The sequence below is a fragment of the Rattus norvegicus genome, chromosome 8, assembly GCF_021556685.1.
Source record: "Rattus norvegicus strain SHRSP/BbbUtx chromosome 8, alternate assembly SHRSP_T2T, whole genome shotgun sequence".
In the NCBI taxonomy this organism is placed as follows: domain Eukaryota; kingdom Metazoa; phylum Chordata; class Mammalia; order Rodentia; family Muridae; genus Rattus; species Rattus norvegicus.
The window spans coordinates 35629211-35636961 of record NC_141541.1 but is presented as its reverse complement, the minus strand read 5'-3'; positions in this window follow the sequence as shown (position 1 = coordinate 35636961).

Here is a 7751-nt window from a genome sequence, read left to right as displayed (position 1 = left end):
TGCCGAGCCCTTAGTATTTATACTTCCTTCCCGGCTTTGACATAAGAGGTTTATTTTTGATCGCTCACTATTCCCGTTTCCCCTCCCCTGGGGTCAGAGACAGAAACAGAAAAGGAGAGGAGGGGAAAAAAGGGATGAAATGTAAAACCAATCAGGAGTCAGTGAGCCCCTCCCGACAGTTAAGTAGTTAAGTGTCAACTACAGCTTTTTTTCCCTTTCTACATGACCACGTGAAGACCCACGCCAATTCCTGTAATGCTGGACACTCTCTGAAGGCAAGTCCTGGATGGGAGAGACACTAGCTTCTTCTTGTGCTAGAGCTAGGTGCTGGGGACAGACACACTCTGCACTGGTCTCAGCGACAGTATTCAGATTCCTGTACAAACCTGGCAGTGTTAAAAGAGGTTTGTGGGGAAGGTTCTAAAGTCCTTAATGGTCAAATACAAAGTGAGAGGTGGGAAAGTCATACTGAAACCACACTGTCCATTAAGAACCACCGCAGAACTTTAAGAATGCCACTGGTCAAGGCTGGCAAGGACGCTTAATGGCTTGCTTCTGAGCATAGTGGGGTGAAAGGCTACCACCAGCAAGGCAAAATAAATTCAACACCACTAATTTCCCATTTCCTATTGGTAGGAAGTACTTCACCAGTCTGCCTTCTGACATACAGTTCTTCCAGTTGCCTTGGTGACATGGGGAAAGGTGGCCAGGTCCCTTCGATGGCATTGCCCACAGCTCCAAATACATATCAATGTGTAAGAAGTTAACTCACTCTGCCATACACCACACCTTCCTGCCGAAGAGAGTGGGATCCAGGAAGAGTGATGGCGGTCTTAAGACCACAGAACGCAACATTTGTATCCACTACATTATTAAGGGTGCAGGTCCAGATTGAACTCAGAATCATGTTCTCTCAGTACCAGTACAATTCCCAGGCCCCTGCCCTGCGTCCTTTCTGAGTGGCAAATTACGGAGGGCACAGCACTTGGCAGCTAGCCTATTCCCAACTCCGACGCAGCTTTTTGCTTATGTGGACAGAGGGTGCCTACAGCAGAGTCTTCTTTCCGTTTAGCCAGCCCAATCCATTTCTGTAGCTGTGAAGGATTCCTTAGGGCTTGTTACCCACGAAGAGGAGGCTCTTAAAGTGACGTATGTCACTACAGAACCTAGGGAAAGGCCCCGACACCCCAAGTTCTCTCCATTTTAATAGCAGTGCAAAGGAGCGGTTGAGAACCTTCAAGGTGCAGAATCTCCTTCTTTTCCTATACAGAGAACTGGAAGTTTGGGTGAAACACTCCTAGAGGCAGGGGAACGGGAAGCATCTCTGCTTTTTACCAAAAATGAGCAAGATGCTCATCCCTCAACAGTTTAATATCCCTGGGACAGTGTGACCTGTACAGTTAAATGGGCAATCCCATTCGCCTCAGGGCTGTGGTGACATTTCAATTACTGGTCTTTGCTATTAAGTTCCTTGTTCATTATTTTCCAGTTTGGAACTCTGTTGTTTTTTTCCTGGTTGTTTTTTTCTTTCTTGATACAGGTTCTCACCGCATAGTCCAGGCTGGCCTCAAACTTCTTAGCTTTTCACCTTCTAGACTTCTGAGTGCCGAGGTCACAGATAAGTGCTGCGGCCTCACGCCTGGCTTTCAACTTTTGGTTTTCAATAGTAGTTAGGCCCTTCACTTGAGCCTTCTTTCTCCTTTGTGACTATCCTATCCGAGAGCCCAGCTTCTCCTTTCTCCTTACATGTTAGTAGCTATAACCAGGCTGGGGAAAATTAAATGTCGCTTGTGTTTTCATTTGGGAAAGCTCTGCAAACTGCAGCTGCTACTGTTGTAAAACAGAAAAACTGCCTTTGGAGACAGACACTGAACTGTGGACTTCATCTCTGCCCCACTTTATTAACAACCACAACTACAACCACACAATAATTGCTGTCTGGCAAACTATCCTGGGAGCCGGCCTGGCTGCTAGGTAGAAACCTGCCGGCTTCATCCTTGTGCCCTTATGGTAACTTCCAGGGATGTGCCTGCAGTTTGCAATGCAGCCACAAGGTGTCATCCGTACCTTAGTTATGCTTAACCCAAGCCTTGCAGGGATGGTGGGTGACTTGTAGAGAAGCCCCTGAGAAATTTGGTGGGTGAAGTCCATGCAGCAAAACAAACACTATCCCAGCCCACCAGGGAAAATCCCAAATGGGTCGATCGTGGACTTCCTACATTGCCATCTTGAGCCTCAATATAATTGCCAAAAGGCTTGGCAAACTGTGGTGCCCGGACTAAGGCTGCTTTCATATATTACACGGACTAAATAAAAATGTTTTATGTATTTTCAGTGGTAAATAAACAAGTAAACTATTACTATTTCACGACGTTGAAAACGCCATGAAATCCAAACTTCCGTGTTTGGAAGAAAGTTTACTGGCCACAGACATTCACAGGACCCTGGTTGCATTTGAGCTGTAGAGGATATGGAAGAACGAGCTTAGAATATTTACTATCTGGCTATTTCTAGAAAGAGGTTGTTGACCAAATGTAAAACAGCATTGGTTTGAATTTCTTAAATTTGGAGCGTGGGAGATAGATGCCACCTATAGGATTCTTAGGAAGTAAGAAGCTCAAAATAATATATATATTTTTTGCTGTGAATATGAATAGGAAATTATCTGAAAAGTTAAGATGTCTTCAACTCTATGTTTAACAGTTATTCATTATTTAATTGGCATTTAAATGATTAATTGCTTTTGTATCGGCTTAAACTTTAGGCTTCACATGCGCCCATGAAGGTCAGAGGAAGGCATGGGATCCCCTGGAACTGGAGCTACAGATAGTTGTAAGCTGCCAGATGGGTGCTGGGAATCAAAACTGAGGTCCCCTGGACGAGTGGCCGGTGTGTTTAAGGGCTGATCTTTCTCTCTAGCTTCTTCATTTTTCTTGACATATTCATTTATTTATGTGTGTGTTTGTGTGAGTATTTGTCCATTTGCACATAATTCTACACATGCATGGAGACCAGAAGAAGGCCCTAGGTATCCTGCCTTACCATCCTCTGCCTATTCTTTTGAGGCAGGTTCTCTCCCTGAGCCTGGGATTTGCTTTTTCTTGACTAGGATGGAAACCAGCAAAACCCAGAGATTTTTTCCGTCTCCATTTCTCTTGGAACTGGTTATGGGGCTTGCATGGGCACTCACGAATATACAGCACGCTCTCTCAACTGGTGCATGGCTTTTGCAGCTCTGAATGTTTGTTATCTGAAGTTTTAAATTAATTCATACTATCTCTGCCTATCACTAGTAAGAGACTTACCCCATGCCTTTGTAGTGTGTACTAAGTTCTGGTGGTCTCTAGGCTTCCAGATTCTTTCAAAACCGGGTGAGACACTAGTGGCCAACTAATCCACTTCCGCTTGCATTTTGAAGAAGAGGGCAAACGCAAACTTACCCAGAGTTGTGTACATGATGGTGGCTTTCCTGCCGTAAAGGCTATGGTCCCTTCTACAGGGAGACAGAGATTCCTTTGTAATTTGTGTTTCTCCATTAACACTGAGTTTCAACTGTGGGTGAGGCTTTGTCTTGTGTGTCCACTTTCACTGACTTGGTCTCATTTGCTCCTTAGTGGTGATAGCTACTCTCTTTTGAGTGCTTGCAGTTGCTAAATGCTGACCTGAGGGGGCGGGGAGGGTTACACAGGTGATGTGCAGGCTTGGGGTACTTGTGTAAAGTGCTTACGGTTCCTTGGGTAACACTCGGGAGATACAGGATTCTTCACATGTGCAAACTGCTAATCATTGTTTTGGGAAGAACATCTCACACAGAGTTAAGCCATCGTATTATAGAACTAGAGAGGAATGTTGGGATACAATGGACCAATGGACCAATGTCCTTCTTTGGGAGGATGCTTAAAAGTCTCTCTCTCTCTCTCTCTCTCTCTCTCTCTCTCTCTCTCTCTCTCTCTCTCATCTGGCCCTTCTGTCAAGGTTTCAAAGAAAGAAAGAAAATGGCTCCTCTCAAAGTCCAGCCACAGCCCTTAAATATACATACATAAGCAAAGTTCACTCTTTTTAAACCTTTATGTGCCATAAGTAAGTTCATTTTCTGTTATTTAGACTATCATGAGGTGGCCACAACTCCACCTAACAGTCACTGGAGAAAGGGCTTCACAGTGCCTCTCTGTCCTGCCATGGAACACGCATCTCAGGCATGCCTCAATCCATTTCCAGCATCGATTTCGCATCGACTCACACCTGTTTTCTCCCGTACACAGGCTTCAGTGTTCGTCCGTCACGTGTAAGAGAGGCTCCACCGGTACCTCTAGCTTCTCGGTCCTTTCTTAGTCCCAAGTGAAACCTCTGGGATAAAACTCAGTATTTCCAGAACCATTTGTTCATGTGCTCAAGTCGGCCGTGGCAGAGAACCAGTTCTTCTGATTAATCCCTGCTCTCATCTGGCTTCTGTGGTGTGCTCGGACAGTGTTCACAGCCATGCTTCCGGTTGTGTTATGGCTATCACCGGGAAGCAGACTAGCATGAACGACCTTATGGTAATACTGACTTCTTCTCCCTAACAAGAGTTTAATGGATTTAGAGAAGCAAAAGTGCCAATAACCCTGCTTGTGCTTTCTGTGTATGCTAATGAGTGCACAAAGTTGCTTAAGAGATGGCCCCTGTCTTCCAAGACACACACACACACACACACACACACACACACACACACACACACCACACACACACACACACACACACACACACACACACACACACACACACACACACACACACACACACACACACACACAAGGCTGTAGCTGTCCAGGGTTCCAGATAGAATGCCTCCACAATTACAATCTGTGATTACTATGAAATTGACTTGCAAGGGTTCCTTGGATATTTTAACACTAACTATGGCCACAGTGAGAATAATGGCGTGGCTGCCTGTGACCAGAAGGTGGTGCTGTTGGAACTTGGTATTTCTAGAAGTAGCTATCATGTCATGTAAGATTAGAAAGAGCAGTCCTTCCTAATTTTACAGACCAGAAAGCTGAATGTTCACCAGATTCCTGGCAGCCGCTCGTTGAAGGAGGACAGCTGCCCATCTTATTTAACGGAACCTGTGTGCTTCTTTCCTTGCTAACTTTTCTTCACCTCCATCCTTGGTCTTCATTAAGACCAGCGCCTCTCAACTCAAGAGAAGCAGAAAAAGCTGAGATGTTTCCAGTGCCTGAGACCACCTCCGTCTCAAGAATGCCCTGGCTCTCGTACACCCAATTAGTTACTAATGCAAGCAGTACATTTCCCTAAATTGCCAGTATTTATTGCAACCACCAGATGGGAGTCTTGTTACATTTACCTTTCCTAGCTGCTCTAAGAGGGTCTGAAACCTCCTTAAACAATGGTCTCATCTCCATATAACTGTTTCTCAAGCGTGCGCGTGCGCTCTCTCTCTCTCTCTCTCTCTCTCTCTCTCTCTCTCTCTCTCTCTCTCTCTCCTGATTTTGTACCCGTTTAACCTTATTTCAAAAGGAGAGGGGAGAGGAATAAAAGGAGGTAGGCACTTCAGGATAGAGAATGATTTTTCAGACATGGCAAGGTGCTTACTAAAGATTATCAAGGGAACTGAGGGAAAAGCTAGCAAGTCATTTATTAATATGTTTACTATAAGTTAGAATGTGACGTGTCATGGCACAACTAACAGTTATAAATCACCACCACCACCACCACCACCACCACCACCACCACCACCACCACCACCACAGTCATCATTGACCTTGTGCTTTGAGGACCAGCAGAGAATCAGTAAGCCAGGAACACTTAGGCTTGGTAGTAACAACCACTAGGAACGTTCAAGTTGTAAGACAGCTGACAAAAGAGACCCAAGAGAAATTAACAACGAAAGGGTTTCAGGCACTGTCAGTGCAGCATGGGAGGGTCCAGGGCCACAGGCCATGTCTTCTTCAGCAATTGGGCTGCCTACCGCTGCGTGCTTCCAGGCAGAACTCTGTAACCGTAATCGGTCGGTGGAAGTATTCAAGCAATAGCAAGAGACACATGTAAGGGGGTTGGGGATTTAGCTCAGTGGTAGAGCGCTTGCCTAGGAAGCGCAAGGCCCTGGGTTCGGTCCCCAGCTCCGGGAAAAAAAAAAAAGAACAACAACAAAAAAAAAGAGACACATGTAAGAATGTTCAAAAGGAGGATTCTGAAGGGGAAAGGAGATGATATTGTAAGACTCGCCTGTTGGGATTATCAAATATTATTGAATGATGGGACATTCTTTTGATTCTGGGTAAGAACATCTAGTTTCTATTATTTGCTGTGTCTTGAGACATCATGCTTATTGAGAATTCTTCCCCTGTCCGCCAGTCTTCCTTATGTTGCAGGGATTATACTGTCCCCAAGTGTCCTTTCAGGCAGCCCAGTCTGTTTGGGTCTCATCCTGCTTGTTTTTTTCATTAAAGAATTTTGAAGAGAGGCATAGACAGTATAGGGGTTAGGACCTAAGAGATCCCCTTTCTGACAGATATGGAATGAGACTCTTAAGTCATCTGACCAGAGCCACATGGTTGATGGGAGGTTAAGGCTGGACCTTGGGTTCTCAACGCAGGTTGTCTCCATGTCACATGTGCATAGTGTGACCGAGAACCCATTACTGTCCATTGACAGGGCTGCCAGCAGAACTTGGCTTATCAGGGTGCAGGGGCTGTACTGATGTATTCCAGTGTTCTTCTTAGCACAGTGGATTCTGCACTTTCATTCTGACCCCTTCCTTTTATGATTGTCTTCTTTTAAAAGTGAGATATTTTTTATTTTCTAATTTTGCTTATGTGAATGTGTGTGCATGCCTGTGTGCATTTATGTGCACCATATGCATGCAAGTTCTCATAGAGGCCATAGGATGTCGAATCCCCTGGAGAGTTAACAGGTAGCTGTGAGTCAATACGGTGCTGGAAAATGAACTTGGGTCTTCTACAAGAACAGTAAAGGCTGTTAACTGCATCTAGCCATCTCTCTAGCCCTTTATGTTTTCTTTCAGTAAAAGAATATCCCATCACAGAAGAATTTGAAGTCTCCTGATTTTAGTCATAATGAGTGACTACAGAGGAGTGCCGCAGTTTACATGAACTCACTGAGAACATGAAGCTGACTTTTGTTTGTCTTAAAGGTGATTGGGAAAGGGGCCAGGCCTGAGGACACAGAAAGAGAATGGGTTTACAGCCTCAAGAAGTAGAGGCAGAGGGAGGACCAGATGTGGCTTTCATTGGATTATTGCATTATGTGTGTGTATAGTTCTCCCACCTAACCTACTTGCTGATCCACTTATACACACACACATGCACACAACAACCTTCCTACCCACTCATACACACACAGGTACACACATACATATACACACACAACTTACCTACCCATTCATTTACACACACATACACACACATACAACCTTCCTACCCATCCATCTACACACACACACACACACACACACACACACACACACACAACTAACCTACCCATTCATTTACACACATTCACAACCTTCCTATGCACCTATACACATGCATACACACACTACACACACTACACACACACACACACACACACACACACACACACACACACGAGTGGTGATAAGAAACAAGGCTCACTTTTCTTTTTTCTTTTTTTTCTTTTTTCTTTTTTTTCGGAGCTGGGGACCGAACCCAGAGCCTTGCGCTTGCTAGGCAAGCGCTCTACCACTGAGCTAAATCCCCAACCCCAAGGCT